At 43.5% G+C, this 27061-nt stretch overlaps 1 long non-coding RNA gene across 1 annotated transcript; it reads right to left on the bottom strand.

Moving 5' to 3' along the window:
- Positions 1-1605: 1605 nt before the first annotated feature.
- Positions 1606-26949, bottom strand: LOC137221177 (uncharacterized). The gene is made up of 3 exons (XR_010941909.1): positions 26283-26949; positions 10146-10270; positions 1606-8396 (listed from the first exon to the last, which is right to left on the bottom strand). It is a non-coding gene; the product is annotated as an uncharacterized lncRNA (long non-coding RNA).
- Between the last annotated feature and the right edge of the window lie 112 nt (positions 26950-27061).

A 27061-nucleotide genomic window follows, 5' to 3' on the forward strand; every position in this document is an offset into this window, starting at 1 on the left:
CTTTAGAAAACCATTTGGCATAGGTTTTAACATAGAGTTACCATATGACTCAGCAATTCCATGTCTACTTATATGCCCAAGAAAAATGGAAAATATATTTTACACAAAAACCTGTACATGAATATTCATAGCACCATTATTCATAATAATGAAAAAGTGGAAACAACCCAACTACACATCAACTGATGAATGGATAAATAAAATGTGGTATATCTACATCATGAAATGTTAGGCAACGAAAAGGAATGGAGTACCGACACATACTGCAATGCAGCATGTATAGACTTTGAAGACATTATGCTAACTGGAGAAGCCAGTCACAAAAGATCACACACTGCGCAGTTCTCTTTATATGAAATGTCTAGAATAAGCAAACCTATAGAAGCAGAGAGCGGATTAGTGATTGCCCAGGGCTGGCAAGGTTGGAGGGCATGGGGAATGACTGTTAAGTTTGTCCAAAGTTTCTTTTTGGGGTGATGAGAATGTTCTAAAACTAGTTGTGATGCCGGCTGCACAATTCTGTGAAGATACTAAAACATTGAATTATACACTTTAAAAGGGTAAATTGTGTGGTATGTAGATTATATTCCAATGAATCTGTTATTAACAAAAATTAGGGATCTTTGAATTAGGTCTGGCTAGAAGCATGTTCCAAGATACTATATATTATTGAGAAAAAAATTTGGATTTTTTAAAATATGCTTTTTGTAATAGGTACTTTTTCGTTTTTAAGTTAAAATGTTTTGAACAAGGTTCACTCGGTGATGAAAAACGAACATACTTTTGGCATAATAAAACATAAACTCATACTTTTTTAAACCAATAAATTTGGAGGATTTAAAATTTTAAACAAATGTAGAACAAAGCATTGTTGTTCACCTTCATTGAAGATTATAGTAAGAAAATGAATAACATAAACATCAAAGAAATACACAGACTAGATAGGCTATAAAAACAATTTTAGCTGTTTGTTTATATAACAGTCTGTCACACAAATTCTAGAATTACATAGTTTAAGGAACATTCAAGAGATTAAACAACTCACAATCCTGAAATTTTTCCAACAGCCTACTCATTTTCCCTGGAAATCTAGAAAGGCAAGATTTCATGGTTTTATTATACCAGGTAGTTTAGTATCTTTCCACCGTGATCATCAGGAAGTCTTCCAAACTTCTGAGTTAAATCCTTAACTATTAGTCTATATGAGGCCAGATATGAAAAGCTGTTGACACGGAGATAAGGCGTCTCCTGACTTATTAGTAAAGATCTCTACTGTGACTGGACGTTTTAGGCCAAAGCAATCTTCTTGGAATTTACTTGAGGTTTAGGTATAATCCTCTGTCCTCTGGGTGCACTAAACACCCCTCTCGTTTTCTTAGCTCAGTGGAAATTGAATAGCTTACTCACTGTTATCTAGAAAACAGCCCCTTACACATGTATACAAATTTAATTTGTTCTCTGCCCCACCTTCTCTGAATAAATTATTCTTGGTTCCCTGAGTCAACCATGAAAATAAATGCCCTCTTGTCCAAGATTTTAAATAAATCACGGTGTGATGAGAAAGAACTGAGCTTCTTTTTTTTTTTTTTGTGGTATGCGGGCCTCTCACGTTGCGGAGCACAGGTTCCAGACGCACAGGCTCAGCGGCCATGGCTCACGGGCCCAGCTGCCCCGCGGCACATGGGATCCTCCTGGACCGGGGCACGAACCCGCGTCCCCTGTATTGGCAGGCGGACTCTCAACCACTGCGCCACCAGGGAAGCCCGTAAGCTTCTTCATCTGTAGAATGTCTCCCTCTTTTCACAAACCACGAATTTTCCTTCTAGGAACAAAGGTTGCTTTCCCGTCAAAGAACTGAACGCTGAAGCTTCCTGAGTGGCTATATTAGCTTTCTGTGCTATAGAACAAACAGGTGATATTTATTATCTTACAATTTCTGTGAGGCAGGCATCAGGCACAGCTTAGCTGGATTCTCTGCTCTGGGACTCACAAGGATGCAATCCAGATGTCAGCTGAGCTGCATTCTCATCTGGAGACTCGACTGGGAAAGAACTGGCTTCCAAGTTTGCTCAGGTTATTGGCAGAACTCATTTCCTGGAGGTTGTAGAACTGAGGGCTTCCGTTCCTTGTTGGCTGTTGGCTGAAGGCCACCCTCGGCTCTTAGAGGCTGCATGTGGTTTCTTGCTGAATGGGCTTCTTCAACATGGCTGCTTCTTCCTCGAGCCAAAAAGGAGAATCCCTAGTGTGAATCTGTCAGCATAATGGAGTTTTATAGAATGTAACATTGTCATGGGAGCGACATCCCTTCACTGTTGCCATATTCCACTGGTTAGAAACAGTCATTAGTTTCAGCCCACACTCAAGAGAACAGGATTATATAAATGTATGAACACCAGAATACAGGTGATCACTGCAGATCACCTTAGGGTCGGCCCAGCACAGCCGACTTGAATCCCTTCTACACGGAGATGGAGTATGGGAATGAACAAATTAATAAATAAAAGCTAACCTATCTTTCAGTATTTTACATTATCTTTTTTCTTTATCCATAACTCCTTAGAAAAGCATTTGTATGAGTTATTTATTGCTATTTAACAAACCATGTCCCCCAAATAGTGGCTTAAAACAGCAACTGTTTGCTCATTTTTCTGAGGGTCAGCAATTTGGGCTGGCCTCAGCTGGGCTGTTCTGCTGCTCTCCCATGAGGTTTCACGTATGGCTGGAGTCAAGCTACAGCTAGACGTGGGCTGGTTGCTTTAACACAGACACACTCACATACGTGGAAATTGGTGCTGGCTTTAGGTCTCCAGCAGGCTGGCCCGGCCCTCTTCACATGGTGTCTGAGTTCCAGGAGGAAGAGAAGCTACAAACCTCAGTCATTGCACAATATCACTTCTGCCACATTGTGCTGATCAAAGGCAAGCCCAGATGCAACAGGTGGGGAAATAGACTCCACCTCTTTTCCTTTCCAGACTTGTGCAAAGTTCAAACCTAAGAGCCTTTTAGGATTTACCTGATAGCTATTACAAAGTATCTATCCCCATACACAGAGCATTTCTTACCTGGTTAAAGATCCAGTGGCATTTAATGTTTATTATTGTTAAAGCAGTTAATTGATCTTTGCTTAAATAAGCTACCATCTCCAGATATCTTCACATGTTAGTCTTAAATGTTGCTAGGTTTATTCTTTTTTTTTTTTTTTTTTGCGGTACATGGGCCTATCACTGTTGTGGCCTCTCCCGTTGCGGAGCACAGGCTCCAGACGCGCAGCCTCAGCGGCCATGGCTCGCGGGCCCAGCCGCTCCGCGGCATGTGGGATCCTCCCGGACCGGGGCATGAACCCGTGTCCCCTGCATCGGCAGGCGGACTCTCAACCACTGCGCCACCAAGGAAGCCCTAGGTTTATTCTTAATAAATGTTCATCTTAAATATTTCTAGCTGTTTTCTTTTTTCTTTCAGCTTTTAAAAAAATTCTTTTAATTGGAACAGAGTTAACTTACAATGTTGTGTTAGTTTCAGGTGTACAGAAAAGTGAATCAATTATACATATACATGTATCCACTCTTTTTTTTTTTTTTAGATTCTTTTCCCATATAGGCCATTACAGAGTATTGAGTAGAGTTCCCTGTGCTATACAGCAGGTTCTTATTAGTTATCTGTTTTATATATAGTAGTGTGTCTATGTCAATCCCAATCTCCCAGGTTATCCCTCGCCCCTTACCCCCTGGTAACCATAAGCTTGTTTTCTACATTTGTGACTCTACTTCTGTTTTGTAAATATGTTCATTTTTACCCTTTTTTTAGATTCCACGTATAAGCAACATCATATGATGTTTGTCTTTTTTTTTAATTAATTAATTAATTTGGTTGCACCGGGTCTCAGTTGCAGCACATGGGTTCAGTAGTTGTGACGCACAGGCTTAGTTGCTCTGCAGCATTTGTAATCTTCCAGACCAGGGATCGAACCCATGTCCCCTACATTGGCAGGCAGATTCTTTATCCACTGTGCCACCAGGGAAGTCCGATATTTGTCTTTCTGTGTCAACTTTTTATTTTGATAAATACTTCCAAGCATTTAGTAAATAAACCATAGAAATTCCAGAAGAACACTATGTAGGTGAATTCTTTTGTAACACTGGAAGGGAGAAGCCTTTCTTACCATCACCTAAAATCCAGAATCTTGAGAGAAAACATTGATAAATTTGATTCTGTAAAAATCGAAAACCCCCTTGTGGGAGGTGTTGATTCTTCTTGTTTCTTCTCCACACACAAATCTAATCCATTTCTTCACTTACAGCCACCTCTGCTTACTCTGCCCCAGTGCCAATCCAAACATCTCCCTGTTCAACTGCCACTGGACTTCATTTAGCTGCATTTCTGTAAGTGCTCTATGTCAGTAACGAGTGACTTTCTGCCCACCACCCATGGCCATCATCCCTAGGTGACTTGGAGTTTCCTAAGTTGCTTTCAGCTCTGCCACCGCCTGAAGGGGAGCTCACTCTCTCCCTCTGTCATGCTACCCCTTCTCCTGCTGCTTTACCTGCCAAAGGGCAGACGAGCTTTTCCAAAGTATATCCGTGTGAGAATACTCTCCTCCCATCTCCTATCCGCCTTTAAAAGATAAAATTGTGGAATTATTTATAGAGCCCCTTTTCTAGAAGCTCATAATACCTCTTCAGCACCACGTACATGGCAGCTTTTACATGCCCTCCTGAGGTTTACCACCACAGTTCTCCTTCATATTTGTTCTTACTCCATTACCCTCTCCCAACCAAAGCCCCTCCCCATCAATTCACGAACAAAATTCAGAAAGTATTCCAGATCAACTGAAAAAGCTCTTCTCAATAGAGTATATTTACCATGTGAATCAGCAACAGGGTTTAGATACAAAACACTAATTTTACCAAAATTTAAGCTACTCAAAATAGAAATGATTACTCCAACTGGATTATTTCTTCTCACCAAAATGAGATGAGAATGCAAGAAATTATCTTAATAGGTGATGTAGCAATGTTCCTAATAATCTTAATAATGACTACATCTTCTTTAACTCAAAATCCTGGTAAACTTTTACCTTGACCCACTTAATTAATAAAAAAGATAGTGGGATTAATTAACTCTATTTCCTTCCCTTATGAAAGGGAGGTTTAGATAAGTCAAAATTTAAAAAGTAATAAATAATCCTACCTTTGACATCGAAATTGGGTGTTTTTTTGGAAAAGTTGCCTGATTAAGTAGGTTTTGATTTTGTTTTTAATTATTATTCTTTTTGCATTTGCATTTGTGGTAATTGGAAATTTTCTTATCAACCAAACTACAGATCTGATTGGGGAAGATCTGAGAAGATCAGTTTCTCTGTCGTTGCATTGTTTAACTGCTATTATATTTTACTTCAGATCCAGTCATCAGCTCTGTCTCTGCCACCTCTCAAAACCAAGGTGTGGTCAATAGATGGCCTACATTTGCCCCCAGTCAAGAGATGGAGTTCGTATCTCCTCCTCTTGCACCTGAGTAGAACTTGAGACTGCCTCAACCAATAGGGGATGGGGGAAGTGAACTTACGTAACTTTTGAGGGTAGATTATAAATATGTACACCTGCTTTGTTCTCTTAGGATGATAGTTCTTGGACTCAGCCACCATACTGTGAGGAAATCCAAACATTCTGTTTAGAGGCCCACCTAGAAAGGAACAGAGGCCCCTGGCCCACACCCCTGGCCAAGCTCCCAGTTAACAGCACAGTTTGCCACCATGTGAGTGAGGCATCTTGAAAGTGAATCCTGCCCTCCAGTTAAGCTGTCCCAGCTGATGCCATGTGGAGCAGAGACGAGCCATCCATGCTTGAGAAGTAGGTAACTGAAACACAGAGGAAGAAGAGTTTCCCAGGCTCAAACTGCTCTAGAGTTGAGTCTGGTATATATTTAGACACAAAGGACTTCCCTCTTTCTGAGATAAACCAACCAAGCCAGTAATCAAGAGGAATTGTTAACTGCCAGTGAACCCTCCGTCAGCTTCCCTCACCCAGATAAGTATTTTAGTGAAAGCTGACCGTACACCCATTTTACAGGCTGGAGATTTTAAACAGGAAGAGTTAAGTCATCAGTGGACACCAGGGCCAGGAGCAGTCTGGCTGAGAAAGACAAGCAATTTCATGCAGCAGTCGGGAAGAGAAGAAAGTTGATGTGCTCTCAAAAGATGGGGAGAGACCCCTCCAACTGTGAGGGCAGGACAAGAAAAACTCAAGCCAGTTAAGTGACCTGAGCTGAGTCTGAGGGGCTGTCACAGGAATCATCTCTCTTGTTTTTTAGCTCTTGAAGGCGGGTGTGGGTGGGATGAGGTCAGATGCCGAAGGGGTTCAATGAATTCATTACTTCTTGTTTTTAGGAGATTACATGCAACAAACTATGTTTTAAAAATTGCGCAAGTATCATGAACACATTCTTATGCTAAAATTTTCAAACAAGGATCAATTCCAGAGAGCAAAATATAAAAGCCAACTTTCATCCGCACACCCATTTTCACATCCCTCCCCCAAATTAGCCAGAACTGTGGTTTGGCATCCATCCTTCTGTCCCTATTCTATGCATTTACGTGTAATACGTTAATACATGGACGTACATTATACAGATTTTTAATGTAAACAGGTTATGCTGTATGTGCTGTTCTGCAAGTTGCTTTTTCCACATAATAATATATCTTGGGAATCTCCCCCATCAGTGCATTTACCTCTATCTCATTCTTTCTAATGGCTGCAAAGTATTTCACGGTATGGGTAAACAATTTAATCAGTTCTGTAATGATGGGCATCTAACGTATTCTTAAATGTTCACTCTTCCAACAGTGCTGCAATAAACCCCTCTGTACAAACATCTGCATGCTGAGTGTTTCTGTAAGATCGATTCTGGGTCTCAGGTTGAATGTGAGCTGATGAATAAAGCAGCTGATGTCTCCATTTATTTCTCCCGTTGACATAACATTCACATAGTCTCTGACATCCTTTTTTCCTCTGCTTTTGAGGACAGTTTCTTGAGTGACTGTTCCCAAGGAACTCTAGCATGGCTACTCACTAAGGGAACAGAAGACTCCAGTGGCAGGAAAATTAAGCTGCAGAAGCTGAGGTTAAATAAGACATAGAATTTGAGATGAGCCATTGGAAAGCAATTTTGGTCTCCCAAAGAGTTGCTTAATAAAGATGGCCTTGACATATGTTTACTTTCTTGGTTCCCCTACTATTTTTAGTTCCTTGGGCGAAGTTAATACTTGATTATAAATACATGCTTTTAAAATTTAAAAAAAGCAGGCTGGGCTTCCCTGCTGGCGCAGTGGTTGAGAGTCCGCCTGCCGATGCAGGGGACATGGGTTCGTGCCCCAGTCCGGGAAGATCCCACATGCCGCGGAGCAGCTGGGCCCGTGAGCCATGGCCGCTGGGCCTGCACGTCCGGAGCCTGTGCTCCGCAACGGGAGAGGCCCCAGCAGTGAGAGGCCCGTGTACTGCAAAAAAATAAAAAATAGAAAAATAAAAATAAAAAAGGCAGGCGTATAACATAAATGAAGAAAGTTTCAGCTAAAATGAGCCATCTGCTCCCCCTGCAGATGCCCATCCTGGGGTGCAGCCTTGGAAGCGTCATTAGCTCCTTTACACCATTAGCCTACTCCTAGTACATTTGCCTCACGGTACTAACTGATGCCTCGTGACCTTAAAATCTTAATGTCTCTTCCAAGGGTCATTTGGCCAAGTCTAAATCATAGCTACATCCAGCCTTCGCATCTGGATTTTTATTTATTTGTCTCAGTAAGGGTTGAGGAGGGGAAGTGGAAAACGAATAGGTTCGGTTTGCCTTTTACAAAGGCCAGACCAGTGGGCGGCTTCAAAGGCAAAGCTAAATATAAATAGATCTTTGTTTGGGGGCCTTATATAATTGAATTGTGTTTCACCTATCATGTTAGTAAAACCACAGCATAGCTTACAGCTATGTCAAAGATACACCTACTATTCTAAGATGTGTTTCCTTCCTCAACCGAAACTCCTGAGGGCTATGACAATCCCATGCCAGTTGCCACAGACATCTCCTCCTTGTTCCTCATGAGAGAAGTTTCCTTTTTAACGGTGGTCTATTTGTTTGCTTGTTTATCGACAGGCATCTTTCAAATTGTCAAACTTCAAAAATATAGGAGTTTGTTTGTTTATAATAGAAAAATAAACCTAAAAAGGCCATTGCAATTTGAACTAAAATTCAAATCTCAGGAAGAGGAGCTTTGTTTGGAATTAAGATTTAGAAAGGTGTGATTGAGGACATCTGTTTGCTGGCTGATGGGACCGAATGGCTGGAACAAAGGAGATGAAGTGGTAGCATGTAGACTGGCTGCTGTGATCTCACCACGGTGCTTAGCATTTCATCTGGGGGAGAAAGAAATGAGAGTAACAGTTGATGTGCCGTAAACAAGGAGGTCCCACCATCTTCCATTTCTTTCTTTTTTTGTTTTTTTACAGAGAAGAAATCTTATTTTTATGAGACAGTTGAGAAGCCACTAAGATACTTACTTCCAAGGTATTATCTTCGGTCATGTTCCCTATCTTCTTTTTAGGGAATATTCAGCCCCTACAGCTATCACAAATGCAGCAAATCGCCATTCGAATTCTTTTAATAATGCACCAACAAAGAAAGCATCGTTTCCAAAGTCACCTTGTATCTCCAAACTTCACTGTGGTCCCACAGATCCCTTAGCCCTCGTGGGCCCAACTTCTCCTGGACAGTGTCTAATGGGGTCCCTTCTGTCTTCCATTGTTTATAATCAGGAAGTTCCATTTTACTGTGACTATGTACATGTCCACGTCCATGGGCCACGCCTGACCCATGACAAACTGACCTCTCAGGACACTCATTATTCAGCTCTCCAGCCAGAGCCATCATCTTCCATTTCTGAGACCTATTACCATGCTCTTCCATTAAGCAAGAGCTGAGGGACATGCCTACAATGCTCCGAAATTATCCTTTTCTTTTCAATAAATTTATTTTTTATTATTTATTTTTGGCTGTGTTGGGTCTTCGTTGCTGTGCACAGGCTTTCTCTAGTTGTAGTGAGCACGTGCTTCTCATTGCCGTGGCTTCTCTTGTTGCGGAGCACGGGCTCTAGGTGCGTGGGCTTCAGTAGTTGCAGCACACGGGCTCAGTGGTTGTGGCTCGCGGGTTCTAGAGCGCAGGCTCGGTAGTTGTGGCGCACAGGGCTTAGTTGCTCCGTGGTCCAAATTATCCTTTTGTTGTTCCTCAGGCCTCTCGTTCCACCTGGCCCACCCAACCGTCTACTCTTCCACCCCCTGGGTGGGGCGTGGGAGGAGTTCTATGAAACGTGTCTCTTCCCTAAGTTACAGATGGGGATGAGACATAGGACTCCTGTATTTTCAGATTCCCCAAATCAATGTTGTGGGTAGTGGCGGAGTGGCATCCTCACCTTCCTCTGCTCACACTCAGGGGACTCATGATAGGGCTACGGCGCAGGCCGCTCCACCCCACCCCCGTTCTCCGCTGACTCTCCTTCGCAGCTAGAGGATCTTTAGTCAAGAGAGGTTGGGGGCTTCCCTGGTGGCGCAGTGGTTGGGAGTCCGCCTGCCAATGCAGGGGACGCAGGTTCGTGCCCCGGTCCGGGAAGATCCCACATGCCTCGGAGCGGCTGGGCCCGTGAGCCATGGCCGCTGAGCCTGCGCGTCCAGAGCCTGTGCTCCGCGACGGGAGAGGCCACGGCAGTGGAAGGCCTGCGTACCGCAAAAAAAAAAAAAAAAAGAGAGGTTGGGTAGGGTATGTAAGTGTGTGTACCTTGAATTCTTCAGGGTCCCGCTTTTTTTTTTCTTTTTTTTGGCCACGTCACGTGGCATGTGGGATCTTAGTTCCCCAACCACGGATCGAACCCGTGCCCGCTGCAGTGGAAGCACGGAGTCCTAACCACTGGACAGCCAGGAAATTCCCGCCAAATAGTAGCTTTAAATGACAAAACAGTTTTATCTCACAGTTCCTGAAGCTCAGGAATCTGGGCATGGCTTAGCTGGGTCTCTGGCTCAGGCTTTCTTGCAAGACTGCAGTCAAGGTTTTCTGTAGGGCTGCAGTCACCTTAATGTTCAACCGGGGGTGGGAGGCTCTGTCTCCAGGCTTACCCCTGGTCGTTGGCGGACCTCAGGTCCTCAATAACCATTAGCCAGAGACATCAGTTTCTTGCCATGTGGACCTCTCTACAGGACAGCTCACAAAATGGCAGCTTGCCTCCCTGAACCAAGGGCTCCTAACATGAGAGACAGACAGAGAGAGAGAGAGAGAGAGAGAGGGAGCAAGTCACAGTCTTTTGTAACCTAATCACTTTTGCCATACCCTATTTGTTAGAAGGGAGTCACTAGGTGCAGCCCACACTCAGGGAGAGAAGATTCACAAGGACGTGACAACTGTGAACCGTTTTAGGTGCTGCCTGCCACACTAAGTAATCTTCTTCTTTCTGACCATTATTGTTCTTACCATCCTGTCTGTATAAGATGAACTAGGCCATGTGATATGGACAACCAGTCAACCCAGGCCTGATAGTCCATACCTGAAGCACATCCTGCCTTCTTCGACTAATACAATGGTGTGCTTTTTAAAAATGAATACATAAAGGGGTGGGGGAGTGGGGGAGTCTTTATAGCAATCTCATTGTTTGGATGTGTTCAGGTATTGGGACTCCCAGATCTACAGTCTGTAGCATTTAGAGGCATGAGGCTCCCCTCCCTCAGAATGGGCCTATATCCTCTCCAACATAGCCCTGGAAGCCCTTTGCACTACCTATGTGCTCTACTGACTGTCAGGGAGTTAGAGTAATTATGCAGGAAAAGACTCAAGGTTTCCCAATGAGTGTCTAGGTCTAGGAAATGCAGCTGAATAGAGTAACAATGCCAAGGGACTATCAGGCTTGCTGTACTCTTCAGACTTTGTTCTGAATAGTCTTGGGAGCACAAGCTGAGATGTGGAGAGGCTTATGAAGGCGGGTGGTTTGGGAAGGAGAGAGGAAATGCAATGGACAAGAAAGGTGCTGAAGATGACATTCTGCTAACCCCGTGGGGGAGCTTAGCAAGTCATGTCATCCCTCTGGGCTTGAGTTCATCCTCTCAGAAATGACAGGGTTGAAGCAGATAATCTCTACATTTTATGGGTAAATGACCAGTAGAAAGAATTTATGAGAAAGCTAGTAAGGAATGAGTTTAGTTGTTGGAAAGAAAAGGGGATGAGTCAGTGCTGACTCATCTGTAAGTGATGACTTACTAAGAAGTTACTGAAAACAATTTATGAGATGTAAAAAATATCATACTGTATACTTTTTCCTAATTTTAATAAAATTTCATGTTGGTATAAAGATTACCGTTTTGTGGGCTTCCATGGTAGCACAGTGGTTAAGAATCTGCCTGCCAATGCAGGAGACACGGGTTCGAGCCCTGGTCTAGGAAGATCCCACATGCCGTGGAGCAACTAAGCCCGTGTGCCACAACTACTGAGCCTGACCTCTAGAGCCCACGAGCCACAACTACTGAGCCCGTGTGCCACAACTACTGAACCTGTGCTCTAGAGCCTGTGCTCTGCAACCACAGAAGCCACCACAATGAGAAGCCCGCACACCGCAACGAAGAGTAGCCCCTGCTCTCCACAACTAGAGAAAGCCCGCACGCAGCAACAAAGACCCAACACAGCCAAAAATAAATTAAAAAAAAAAAAAAAGATTACTGTTTTGTAAATACAGAGCTTCTTTCCTTTTGGAAACAACCACCTACTATTCTTCTCTTCAATCCCTCCCCCCACCACACACACACACACACACACACACACACACACACACACACACACACACACACACACACACACACACACACACACACACCCATCCATCCACATGATTACCATGGAGGCCACCATGTTAGTGTGCCATGATTCTACCCCTGTCTGCAGGTGACTAGTGCACTTATCTGAGCTGGGACACTCCTAATCCTTAACTGGTTTAGATCTAGAAACAGGTGGTCTAGTCTTTCTTAAGAATCTCAGGACTATGAATGTGAAGCTGGGACATTCAGGGACCACACCTTCTCTTACTTGGACCAGAGAAAACTGGTCTGGAAAGTAAGGAGGAAACAAAGTAGACGTACGGAGGAAAGCCACTGAGATGGAGAAGGAACACAGGCAGCATTTGCATTACTGGTTCCAGTAATTGCTGAAGCTGGGCTGTTTTCTTGTCATTTAGTTTCTGAGAACAGGATCCTCATTAACTTTCCCCTTTGGTTAAAGCATATTTGATTTGGGTTTCTGTCTCTTGCAACCAAAGGGGGGAAAAAAACCTAACTTATTCACAAGTTCATTATTAGAAACAATTGTTAAATTATTAAAAGAATAAGGAAGAACACAAAAAGTGACCAATAATTCTACCAGTTTGAGATAAATTCTCCTAACATTTTGGAATATTTTTCCTGTCACTTTTCTATGCATTTACATAAGGGAAATTAGACATTTGACAGGAGTTTTAAATTCATGCTTTTTTCACTTAAGGATTATGTTGTGGGCATTTTCTTGTGTCAATCAATATATTCTTCAAAAATATCATTTTTATAACTCTGACAATTTACGTTCATGAGAAGTAAGTAACTGGACTGGATCTGGTTGACATTTTGGGAAGATTCTGGCTGTGGAGTGGGGATCAGATTGGAGGTAAACATCCAGAAAGATGAGATCAGAGACACTGAGAGAGGAGTCCAGGTGACTGCCCAAGTTGGTTAAGATGAGGGTGGTGACAGTGAGGATGGACAGAAGAGGAAGGACTCCGAGGCCACGTGGTAGGTAGACTCAATGGGCTGTGGGGTTAATTAGGGTCAGGGAGTAAAGGGAAATAAGACATCTAGAACAACTAAGTGAATGGTACAGCCATTTATGAAGACACAATTCTGGAGGAGAAGCAAGTTTGGAGGGAGTAAAATGAGTTTAATTTTGGACATGTTGAGTTCTAAGTGTTTTGCAGACATTCAAGTCTTGATTTTTAATTTATCTATTTAATTAATTAATTTTTGGCTGTGTTGGGTCTGCGTTGCTGCATGCGGGCTTCCTCTAGTTGTGGAGAGCAGGGGCTACTCTTCGTTGCAGTGCGCGGGCTTCTCATTGCCGTGGCTTCTCTTGTTGCGGAGCACGGGCTCTAGGCGCACGGGCTTCAGTAGTTGTGGCACAGGGGCTCAGTAGTCGTGGCTCGTGGGCTCTAGAGCACAGGCTCAGTAGTTGTGGCACATGGGCTTAGTTGCTCTGCGGCATGTGGGATCTTCCTGGACCAGGGCTTGAACTGGTGTTCCCTGCATTGGCAGGCGGATTCTTAACCACTGCCCAGGGAAGCTCTCAAGTCTTGATATACGGGTAGCAAGCAGGAGATAAAGATTTGGAGTAGAGACAAGAGATAAGGATTTGTGAGTCTTCTGCATCCACGAGGTGATTAAAGCCACAGGAATGAATCACCCAGGAAGAGGGTTAAGAGTGAGAAGGGACCTGAGGAGGATAGAAGAAGGAATCTCTGTCAAGGAAACTAAGAAGGAGGAGCCAGAAGGGTAGGAAGAAAACTAGGGGAGTATAACATCATGGAGCCCAAGAGAAGAGACTTATTCAAGGAGTAGGAAACGGCCCACAGCGCTGACCACTGAAGGAGTCAGGCAAGGTCTGGCAGATGTCGTCGACAGCCACCTCCCCCGTGTCCATTCTCCCCTTCTTCTTGGTTTGTCACGCTCAGTCCTAACTGCTACACAAGATGAGAACTGAAAAGTGTCCTTTGGGTTTGGTGGCATGGAGCTCACTGTGTTCTTGAGACAACAGGCTCAGAAGTTTGGGATGGACTGAGAAGTGACTGTGAGGTGGGCCAGCGAAAACCCGAAGTGAACATGACTCAGGCTCAGCTGCTGGAGGGCAGGAGTGCGGTGGGGAGTGTAGGTCTGGGGGAAGATAGGATCAAGACATGGGTTGGTTTGTTTTGAGACAAACTAAAGCAGAGCTCATTGAAATACTGAGGGGCAGGATTAGCAGAGACTGAAGGACAAGGGAGGCAGGAGATAATAGAGAGCGAAGGTTCCTGAGCAGATAACACAGGTAACAGGTGACGGCAGCCAGCACACAGGTCCTGTGACTCCACACGGGTAGAAGCAGCCAAGTCTTCCAGTGTTACAGGAGGGACAGAGAGAAAAACAGTGGGATACAGGCAATGGGAAGCCAGGGGTGATAGGGACTGTGGAGCACGAGCCACAGCCTCCCTGAACAGTGCTGAGTTAGATCCACAGAGCTAGGGAGGACGTCCTTCCTATCTTCTCTATTAATAAATCCTATCTTTTCTATTAATCTCCAGTGATGGCTCTGTTCACAAACATCAATGCCAGTCTTTTTTTTTTTTTTTGCAGTACGTGGGCCTCTCACTGTTGTGGCCTCTCCCGTTGTGGAGCACAGGCTCCGGACGCGCAGGCTCAGCAGCCATGGCTCACGGGCCCAGCCGCTCCGCGGCATGTGGGATCTTCCCGGAACGGGTCACGAACACGTGTCCCCTGCATCGGCAGACAGACTCTCAACCACTGCGCCACCAGGGAAGCCCAATGCCAGTCTTTTATAATACTATAACAAATCTGAGACCAAACAGTCTAAATTCATCTCCTCCTGAATTAGCTTCTTCAACATATATTTACTGGGTCAGAATATTATACAGTGGGGTTACAGTGTCCAGGCACATCATTTCTGTATCCTACTGGATAACTCTAAGGAAAATGAACCTCAACCGCCCGCAGCCAGAATGGAAAGAGAAGCCTCAAAAAGAAACTTGCAGGGATATCCACATGGAACGCAATGAAGTTGGACCCTTACCCTTATTTCTGGGCTCTATTCTGTTCCATTGATCTGTAGGTCTGTTTTTGTGCCGGCACCAAGTCATATGTCTGATAAGGGGCTTGTATCAAGAATATATAAAAAAATATATAAATAAAGAACTCAACTCAAAAAGACTACACAATTAAAAAATGAACAAAGGGGCTTCCCTGGCGGCACAGTGGTTGACAGTCCGCCTGCAGATGCAGGGGACACGGGTTCGTGCCCCGGTCTGGGAAGATCCCACATGCCGCGGAGCGGCTGGGCCCGTGAGCCATGGCCGCTGAGCCTGCGCGTCCGGAGCCTGTGTTCCACAACGGAATAGACATTTCTCCAACTCCCATGAAGACAGATAAATGGCCGACAAGCCCATGAAAAGGTGCTCAACATCATTAGTCATCAGGTAAATGCGAATAAAAAATACCACTTCGCACCAACTAGAATGACTAGAATCGAAAAGTCAGATAATAAGCAGTACTGGTGAGGTGTGGAGAAATCGCAATCCTCGTACACTGCTGAGGAGAATATAAAATGGTGCAGCCACTCTGGGCAACAGCCTGGCAGTTTCTCAAGAAGTTAAACAAAGAGTTACTCTTGACCCAGACACTGCTAGATACATACCCAAGAGAAATAAAAACATATGTCCATACAAAAACTTGCACACAAATGTTCCTAACAGCATTATCCGTAATAGCCAAGATGTGGAAATAACCCAAACGCCCAAACTAACGAATGGATAAACCACATGTGGGAAATCCAGACAACAGCTTGTTATTAGGCCACAGAAAGCAATGAAGCTCTGATATGCAGATGAACCTTGAAAACATTCTGCTAAGTGGAAGAAACTGATCACAGAAGACCACATACATGATTCTGTTTATATAAAATGCCCAGAATAAGCAAATATATAGAGCCATAGACTAGTGGTTGCCTAAGGCTGGGGGAACATGGGGGTTGGGGAGTGACGGGTAAGGGTTTCTTTTGGAGGCGATGAAAATGTTGTATAATTGATTGTGGTGATGGCTGCACAACTGTGAATATATTAAAAACTATTGATTTGTACACCTTAAATGGGTGAATTGTATGGTATGTGAATTATATCTCAATAAAGCTGTTACCTGCCCCCGCCTCCAAAAAAAAGACAAAGAAACTCTCAGCTAAAGGGCAGCTTCCTTCTACCCAGCCTGTTCTCTCTGCGAGTCACGGATACGCTCAACCACCTGGTCTAAGTAGAGGGGTACCCAAAACGTGGGTTGTTGGGATAAAGTCATGGCACTGTACCTCTGCACGGAGCAGCCATGGGCGTGCTGCTGGATCATGGGTCTCAGCTGCCCTTTGTCTCCACAACTTGGCTCCCTTCTGCCTCAGCCAGTCCAGGATAAGTTCTCCTTGTGCCTACAACACACTGAGCCCTTATTCCCTGGCACATGCTATGTTATTGCGAAGAAAACCAACAAGTTTTGAATCTGCTCACATAGTAGAAGTATACATCAAACTTCTTAGGCAAAGGCAGGAAATGGTATGTGTTACATTACGTTTTCCTTACCACCTACTATAAACAGAGGCTGTTTAATGTCTTGCTCATTTGAAAAAAAAAAAATCACAGAATATTTCTTGAATTCTGACTGCCCTTTCCTAGTGCTTCGTAGCTTACAGGATTTGGGGTGGTGTTGCACATTTGAGAATGTTATTGCACTTGAAAAGGCTGGCAGGGGTCCTTGAAATTGAATGACGAACGTAGGGGTGCTCTGGAATTGAAAACACTGCAATTATTTTCATTTTCTTTTATTTAATTAAACGAAATTTGCTAATTTACAGTAAGGACTGAATCACATAATCATCTAGTTCATTTTGCCACTTCCTGTGAGGCAAGGGACAGTGTGGGTCGAACCTTCAAGAATTCTGGGAAATCAGGCCCTTGTAACCAGAAGCTCTGAGGCAGGATGAAATTCAGCCTCCTGGTAGAAATAGGAAGGGCATTTAGAAATGCCCACAGACTTTGAGGATGTATAGAAATAGTACCCCTTTATAAAAAGAGGAGCCACAGGTAGTCCCACATTTGGAATCTGGGGAGGAATCAGGGAACTTATCTTGAGGTAGGAGTGAGCTGAAAGGGTTAGTTGAGGAATGGGCTTGTTACAAAGCCTTTTATGATGCTCTCTGAGGAGCTATTATATAAAATGCATTGGAACTCTACCACCTAATTTAGAGGAATTTCCACAAGACCATGCTGAGTGATTAAGGCAAGATAAAGAGATATGGGTGTAATCAACACCCTCCCAAATTCATATGGTCTCTCAGAGAGTCCCCAGCAGGGTTGAGCCCCATTGCTCACAGCAGTAACTTGCTCATGAAGGCACTTTGTCTGCCCTTTCCTGTCGTACTTCCCCAGTCTTTCACACTGCTGCCTGGGATCACCTGCCAAATAAACTACTCGCACCCAAACCTTTGTGTCAGAGTCGGCTAATTCAAACTAAGACGTGGAGACCTTAGGCGGCAGCCACCCACAGGCAGACTTCATATACCCCAAGCCTCCCATACAACTCTAAGGAACAAGGGAGGAGTCCCCCAGATACAACTATGATTGAACATCCCGTAACTCTAACTATATATCATGGCTAAATTGATGTCATGACTTGATCTAAGTCAATCTGGCCATGCTGCATTTGTGACATTCTTCTGTAAGTCAGTAGCTTCTGGAAATCAGAGACAGGTGGGGGCTATAGCTCCCTGGCACCATCACCATAACCTCCTTAGGAGATGGCGTTTTACGATGAAAGCCAGGCTTGGACCAAATCTACCAGATGTGTGAACATTTATTAACAGCACAAAACAATCGTATTTCTTGTTGTTTGGTTGTGGGAGATGTCCCCCTCTCTGTCCGCTGGCCTCCACTAAGTGTTCTGCATGAAAGTTTCACTTCCAAGATAGATGCAATGAGACAGCAGAAGCGGCCCACCTTGTGATCTGTCAAGTGACCTGGAGCTCACGGGACCAATGAGGTTTTTAGACCTTGGGCTCTGTTCCAAAGAGTTTACACTGCTGGGACTGAGGGATATGTTTACCTTATAGGTCTGAGGATGGGGCCTCTATGGCATTTCTAGCCAAATGCAGACCCCAAACACCTACGCATCTCACCGCTGGAAGATCCTCAACAAACCCTTTGAGGTAGATTTTGAATATCTGAAGTGCTTATGTAGCCACCTTTGGAACTTGGATTCCTGTTTAGGGTATTTCAAATGCTAACTGCTCCTGGTTAAATTTACACACACACACACACACACACACACACACACACACACCCTCTGTTTACATAACGTATTTCAATGACCACACAATAACAGCTAACATTTACTGACCATCTACTATGTGACAGACACTCAAAAGAAACTCATCTTTAACCCTCCAACACTCCAATAAGGTGGGTTCTATGAATGTTGCCATTTTACAGATGAGGAAACTGAGAGGGAGGGACGGTAACTCCCTCACCCAAGTCCCACAGTTCGTAAGTTGCAAATCAGGGGTTCAGACTCAGGCAGTCTGGCTCTAGAGAGGCCGGCCCCTTAACCATCACATTTTGCAGCCCCCAATGAGGGGCAGTGCCAGCTAATTTAGAGAAATATAGAAATGTGACATTCCCGGAGACTGGTTCAAGATGATGGAGTAGAAGGACGTGCTCTCACTCCCTCTTGCAAGAGCACCGGAATCACAACTAACTGCTGAACAATCAACAGGAAGACACTGGAACTCACCAAAAAAGATACCCCACATCCAGAGACAAAGGAATAGCCACAATGAGACGGTAGGAGGGGCGCAATCACAATAAAATCTAATCCCATAACTGCTGGGTGGGTGACTCACAAACTGGAGAACAATCATACCACAGAAGCCACCCACTGGAGTGAAGGTTCTGAGCCACGTCAGGCTTCCCAACCTGAGGGTCTGGCAACAGAAGGAGGAATTCCTAGAGAATCAGACTTTGAAGGCTAGCGGGATTTGATTGCAGGACTTTGGCAGGACTGGGGGAAACAGAGACTCCACTCTTGGAGGGCACACACAAAGTAGTGTGTGCACTGGGACCCAGGGGAAGGAGCAGTGACCCCATAGGAGACTGAACCAGACCTACCTGATAGTGTTGGAGGGTCTCCTGCAGAGGCAGGGGGTGGCTGTGGCTCACCACAGGGACAAGGACACTGACAGCAGAAGTTCTGGGAAGTACTCCTTGGTGTGAGCCCTCCCAGAGTCCACCATTAGCCACACCAAAGAGCCGGGTAGGCTCCAGTGCTGGGTCGCCTCAGGCCAAACAACCAACAGGGAGGGAACCCAGCCCCACCCATCAGCAGACAAGTGGATTAAAGTTTTACTGAGCTCTGCCCACCAGAGCAACAGTCAGCTCTACCCACCACCAGTTCCTCCCATCAGGAAGCCTGCACAAGCCTCTTAGATAGTCTCATCCACCAGACGGCAGACAGCAGAAGCAAGAACTACAATCCTGCAGCCTCTGGAAGAAAAACCACATTCACAGGAAGATAGACAAGATGAAAAGGCAGAGGACTTTTTACCAGACGAAGGAACAAGATAAAACCCCAGTAAAACAACTAAATGAAGTGGAGATAGGCAACCTTCCAGAAAAAGAATTCAGAATAATGATAGTGAAGGTGATCCAGGACCTCGGAAAAAGAATGGAGACAAAGATCGAGAAGATGCAAGAAGTGTTTAACAAAGACATAGAAGAATTAAAGAACAAACGCCTAAAAGAATTAAAGAACAAACAAACAGAGATGAACAATACAATAACTGAAATGAAAAATATACTAGAAGCAATCAATAGCAGAATAACTGAGGCAGAAGAATGTATAAGTGATCTGGAAGACAGAATGGTGGAATTCACTGGTGCAGAACAGAATAAAAAAAAAAGAATGAAAAGAAATGAAGACAGCCTAAGAGGCCTCTGGGACAACAACAAACAAAACAACATTCGCATTATAGGGGTCCCAGAAGGAGAAGAGAGAGAAAGGACCTGAGAAAATATTTGAAGAGACTATCGTTGAAAATTTCCCTAACATGGGAAAGGAAATAGCCACCCAATCCAGGAAGTGCAGAGAGTCCCAGGCAGGATAAACCCAAGGAGAAACATGCCAAGACACACAGTAATCAAACTGACAAAAATTAAAGACAAAGAAAAATTATTGGAAGCAACAAGGGAAAAAACGACAAATAACATACAAGGGAACTCCCATAAGGTTAACAGCTGACTTCTCAGCAGAAACTCTACAAGCCAGAAGGGAGTGGCATGATGTATTTAAAGTGATGAAAGGGAAGAACCTACAACCAAGATTACTCTACCCAGCAAGGATCTCATTCAGATTCAACAGAGAAAGCAAAAGCTTTACAGACAAGAAAAAGCTAAAAGAATTCAGCACCACCAAACCAGCCCTACAACAAATGCTAAAGGAACTTCTCTAAGTGGGAAACACAAGAGAAGAAAAGGACCTACAAAAACAAACCCGTAACAATTAAGAAAATGGTAATAGGAACATTCATATCGGTAATTACCTTAAACGCGAATGCATTAAATGCTCCAACCAAAAGACACAGGCTCTCTGAATGGATACAAAAACAAGACCCATATATATGCTGTCTACAAGAGACCCACTTCAGACCTAGGGACACATACAGACTGAAAGTGAGGAGATGGAAAAAGATATTCCATGCAAATGGAAATCAAAAGAAAGCTGGAGTAGCAATACTCATATCACATAAAATACACTTTAAAAGAAAGAATGTTACAAGAGACAAGGAAGGACACTACATAATGATCAGGGATCAATCCAAGAAGAAGATATAACAATTGTAAATATATATGCACCCAACATAGGAGTACCTCAATACATAAGGCAACTGCTAACAGCTATAAGAGAGGAAATCGACAGAAACACAATAATACTGGGGACTTTAACACCTCACTTACACCAATGGACAGATCATCCAGACAAAAAATTTATAAGGAAACACAAGCTTTAAATGACTCAATAGACCAGATAGATTTAATTGATATTTATAGGACATTCCATGCAAAACAGCAGATTACACTTTCTTCTCAAGTGCACATGGAACGTTCTCCGTGATAGATCACATCTTGGGTCACAAATCAAGCCACGGTAAATTTAAGAAAACTGAAATCATATCAAGCATCTTTTCTGACCACAACATTATGAGATTAGAAATCAATTACAGGGGGAAAAAAACAAAACAAAACACAAACACATGTAGGCTAAACAATATGTTACTACATAACCAAGAGATCACTGAAGAAATCAAAGAGGAAATCAAAAAATACCCAGAGACAAATGACAATGAAAACATGATGATCCAAAACCTTTGGGATGCAGCAAAAGCAGTTCTAAGAGGGAAGTGTATAGCAAGACAAGCCTACCTCAAGAAACAAGAAAAATCTCAAATAAACAATCTAACGTTACACCTAAAGGAACCAGAGAAAGAAAAACAAAACCCAAAGTTAGTAGAAGGAAAGAAATCATAAAGATCAGAGCAGAAATAAATGAAATAAAAAACAAAGAAAACAATAGCAAAGATCAATAAAACTAAAAGCTGGTTCTTTGAGAAGATAAACAAAATTGATAATCCATTAGCCAGACTCATCAAGAAAACAAAGGGAGAGGACTCAAATCAATAAAATTAGAAATGAAAACGGAGAAGTTACAACGGACTCAGCAGAAATACAAAGCATCATAAGAGACTACTAAAAGCAACTCTATGCCAATAAAATGGACAACCTGGAAGAAATGGACAAACTCTTAGAAAGGTATAACCTTCCAAGACTGAACCAGGAAGAAATAGAAAATATGAACGGACCAATCACAAGTAATGAAATTAAAACTGTGATTAAAAATCTTCCAACAAACAAAAGTCCAGGACCAGATGGCTTCACAGGTGAATTCTATCAAACATTTAGAGAAGAGCTAACACCCACCCTTCTCAAACTCTTCCAAAAAATTGCAGAAGAAGGAATACTCCCAAACTCATTCTATGAGGCCACCATCACCCTGATACCAAAACCAGATAAAGATACTACAAAAAAGAAAATTACAAACCAATATCACTAATGAATATAGATGCAAAGGTCCTCAACAAAGTAGTAGCAAACAGAATCCAACAACACATTAAAAGGATCATACACCATGAACAAGTGGGATTTTTCCAGGGATGCAAGGATTCTTCAGTATATGCAAATCAATCAATGTGATACACCATATTAACAAATTGGAGAATAAAAACGATATGATCATCTCAATAGATGCAGAAAAAGCTTTTGACAAAATTCAACACTCATTTATGATAAAAACTCTCCAGAAAGTGGGCATAGAGGGAATCTACCTAAACATAATAAAGGCCATATATGACAAACCCACAGCAAACATCATTCTCAATGGTGAAAAACTGAAAGCATTTCCTCTAAGATCAGGAACAAGACAAGGATGTCCACTGTCGCCACTATTATTCAACATAGTTTTGGAGCTGGAGGAATCAGACTCCCTGACTTCAGACTATACTACAAAGCTACAGAAATCAAGACAATATGGTACTGGAACAAAAACAGAAATATAGATCAATGGAACAGGACAGAAAGCCCAGAGATAAACCCACGCACCTATGGTCAACTAATCTGTGACAAAGGAGGCAAGGGTATACAATGGAGAAAAGACAGTCTCTTCAATAAGTGGTCCTGGGAAAACTGGAGAGCTATATGTAAAAGAATGAAATTAGAACACATCCTAACACCATACACAAAAATAAATTCAAAATGTATAAGACCTAAATGTAGGACCAGACACTATAAAACTCTCAGAGGCAAACATAGGAAGAACACGCTTTGACCTAAATCACAGCAAGATCTTTTTTGACCCACCTCCCAGAGTAATGGAAATAAAAACAAAAATAAACAAATGGGACCTAATGAAACTTAAAAGCTTTTGCAAAGCAAAGGAAACTACAAACAGGAAGAAAAGACAACCCTCAGAATGGGAGAAAATATCTGCAAACAAATCAACAGACAAAGGATTAATCTCCAAAATATATAAACAGCTCATGCAGGTCAATATTAAAAAGACAAACAACCCAATCCAAAAATGGGCAGAAGACCTAAATAGATATTTCTCTGAAGAAGACATACAGATGGCCAAGAAGCACATGAAAAGCTGCTCAACATCACTAATTAGTAGAGAAATGCAAATCAAAACTACAGTGAGGTATCACCTCACACCAGTTGGAATGGGCATCATCAGAAAATCTATAAACAACAAATGCTGGAGAGGGTGTGGAGAAAAGGGAACCCTCTTGCACTGTTGGTGGGAAAGTACATTGATACAGCCAATATGGAGAAGAGTAGGGAGGTTCCTTAAAAAACTAAAAACAGAATTACCATATGACCCAGCAATCCCACTACTGGGCATATACCCAGAGAAAACCATAATTCAAAAAGACACATGTACCACATGTTCATCACAGCTCTATTTATAATAGCTAGGTCATGGAAGCAACCTAAATGCCTATCCACAGATGAATGGATAAAGATGTGGTATATATATATAACAATGAATATTACTCAGCCATAAAAAGGAACGAAATTGGGTCATTTGTAGAGACGTGGATGGATCTAGAGGCTGTCAGAGTGAAGTAAGTCAGGAAGAGAAAAACAAATATCGTGTATTAATGCATATATTTGGAACCTAGAAAAATGGTACAGATGAACTGGTTTGCAAGGCAGAAACAGAAACACAGATGTAGAGAACATATGGACACCAAGGGGGGAAAGTGGTGGTGGTGGGGTGGGGGTGGTGGTGGGATGAATTGGGAGATTGGGATTGACATGTATACCCTAATATGTATAAAATGGATAACTAATAAGGACTTGCTGTATAAAAATGAATAAAATTCAAAAAAAAAAAGAATTGTGACATTCCTCATGTGACAAAATTTGAGAATTTGACAGAGAAAGATGACTGCAACACAATTAGTGAGCAGTCAGTAGCTGTCACAGTCTGTGCTGGGAAGGCAAGTGCCCAGCACACCCAGAGCTGGTAGGAGTGGCCCGAGTCCCACAGGAAGACCCTGCCCCACAGCTGGCTGGCCCAGACTCTCTACCCAGGATGTGGAATACGACCAGGATTACAGTTCAATCTGACTGGCCTCTTGAAAACAGAGTTACTGTGGGAGTTTCATCCCACTTCATCGACTGGAAAGACGAGAAAGCTGGTGTGCAGAGCAGAAGCAGCAAAGAACACTCGGAAAAGACTACATGGGCTTCAGGAACCAAGACCCAGCAGCATCTCTGACTTACACCTTCAAACACACACAATCCCTCTTTTTGGCTTAAGATATTGCAACCCAGAGTTCTAATGAATGCACCTATTACATGTTTTCAAGCCGAAAAAAAAATCACATGACTACTTTAGGAAGATTCACGGGCAGCATGAGAGAAGGGACCAAAAGCAGAGAAAATGGAGTTTAGAATAATGATCCGGGCAACAGAAAATGATGGCGCAGAGACAATGGAAACAGAAGAAGGGGGCAGGTACTGTGACAGCTACTAACTGCTCACTAATTGTGATGCAGTCATCTTTCTCTGTCAAATTCTCAGAGGAGGGAAGGGAGGGAGAACACGAACACTCTGGTCCCTTCTCTGAGTTCCATTACATCCTCCTGGTGGCCAGGTAGTTTGATAAGGATAGGGTTTCTCTTCTCCCATAAAAGATGGATATACTCCTACGCACTTTTTTCCCCATCTGTTTAGAATTGACTCTTGAAGGGTTTATTTAAAAATGTTTCCAATATTTTATTGTAAAAACTTCCAAACATAGCAAACTTTAAGGAATTTTGTGGATACTCATACTCCCACACACCCAGCTCGAGATCACATCACTGATATTTTGCTAATACTTGCTTTATCACATATCCAGCCATGTCCGTCCCTCTACCCAACCATTAATCCCTCTTACTGTTGGTGCCATTCAAAGTAAAATGCAGACAAGAGAGCATTTCCCCCTAAACAATTTGGTGGCAGTATCATCAACCAGAGTTCAATATTTGCCTAGTTTTCTTTTAATGTACAATTTAAATACAGTGAAACACAGCTTAGATGTACTTTCACCGAGTTTTGGCACACACCTGTACAAGCCAAACGCTGCTCAAGATGTAGAATGCTACCATCATTCCAGAACAAGCCCTCGGGCCCCCTTCCCAGCCCAGCCCTGTCCCCATACCTCTACCCTCAGCCCAGAAAAACTACTGCTTTTCATCCTAGGTAGTTTGGCTTGGGCTGTGTCCAACTCTCCCTGAGGCACCGCAGTGCATTCCAGGCCGAGGTCCTCAGGTCAGTCTGAGGGATGAAAGGCGGCCCCTCTGCATTCCTTCCCAGCCCAGGAATGGCACGCGCTGTGCCCTTTCAGCGCTGGCGATAAGCAAGCCCTGCATTCGCCTGGCCCCAACATCTGTGAAGATGATCATTTGGAAAATGACTGGGACTAAAAACAAAAAAGCCACACAGCCTTCCATAAAACTAATATGCAAATCTAAATTTAAAAGAAAAAAAACAACTATTAACAAAAGCTGGACTGGCTAGCAAAACTGGATTCTTCTAAAAGAAAGCCAAAAGCTTACTGTGTATATTTCCATATGGTTATACACTTCATATCCTTAAACTGCTAAAGGCAGACGGTGTAATAGGAGGATTAAAAACAAAAGAATTTAAAAGAACCTGGGCCTGAACCACAAAAGAGACCAAGATGTTTGTGTTTTTAAAGATACAGAAACATCACTCTAACAAATTACTTTCCTGTTCAATATATAAATGACATTTCACCACTTATTTTATATTACCAGTGGCCAGCTTGGTTGTCAACATTCTCCTGTGTAAGCCCTTGGACGATCCCTGGTTTCACTGGAGCCCACGGCACAAACAGGGTCTTGCGTCTCCCATCCCCATCTAATATTTTTAAGGGCGAGAGAGTGTATGTGTGTTTGGGGGAGGTTGCTGGAAGGGTCAACGTGGAAGGCTGTGTCACTACAGGCCCTGTCCCTGCAGTGGTCCTGCCCCAGGGCGGGCTCCACCAATGCTCTAGAGCCCAGGGGGGCACAAGCACAGCTGAGGAGCCTCTCCTCCTGTTGAGCAACGTTGACCACAACCATTGGAGGGGCTGGGAAATCAGGCTGGAGTCCAGGCTCCCTCTGCCCCTCGACTCACCTTCCAGGACAGGAGGTGACACGAAGGCAGGCGAGCCAGGAGTCTGTTCTCAACGGGAGCCACCTCTCCCCACAGTCCTGTTTCACACTGGATGGAAAATGCCCCACTCTTCCCCTCCCCTGCCCTCCGGTCCCTCCCCGACCCTCACCTGGAAACCAAGGAACAAGTAAAACCCGGAGAGAGAGACAGCCGAGTCATCCCAAGTCCAAGAGCTGGTTAACAAATGTGGAAAACAGGACTGGAGTCTGCGAGCCTGTAGAGCCAGAACTGGTAAATACTTGGGAGTTTAATACAAGTATCAAAGAACTGACACATCCGAAGGGAGTGGGGCAGCAGTGAGGGCTTATAAAGTTCCAGGGATGGCTCAGAGTCAGCTCTGCCGCACAGGAGGCTGGGCCTGGCCGACAGCAGGGGAAGGGCAAGCAGAGCAGGGCTATGGAGAGGGAGAGGGCCACGGGCAGGAAAGGGCAGAGGAGGGAGGAACTTCCCAACCACCACAAGTCACAGGTCTCAATCTAGTAAACGCTAAACTGGCGAATGAGGAACAAAATCCTACTCATACACACCATCACAGCCAGGCCAGCGTGCTTATCCTCTCTGGGAGGAAAAGCGAAGGCTTCTCTCTTCCATGGTTTAACTGAACTCAGATCCCTTCCAGCCACAAAGTAACAGAATCATCATTTTACACATCCCCACAAAAGCAAAGAGGCAGTGATATTTAATTCCAGGGACTAAAAAAACCTTTTCCCTTTACTCACCCTGTAGGGCTCCTACCCTATTTTATTTTTCGTCACAGGATTTTATCTCCTCCTGAAATTCCAAATCTTTATTTGGTTATTGGTTTCCCACCCACCCACCAACCAATCGACCACCCACAGACACACACACACTGACTAAATGAAAGTAATTATTCCATGTTATATCCAC

The sequence above is a fragment of the Pseudorca crassidens genome, chromosome 3, assembly GCF_039906515.1.
Source record: "Pseudorca crassidens isolate mPseCra1 chromosome 3, mPseCra1.hap1, whole genome shotgun sequence".
Taxonomy (NCBI): Eukaryota; Metazoa; Chordata; class Mammalia; order Artiodactyla; family Delphinidae; genus Pseudorca; species Pseudorca crassidens.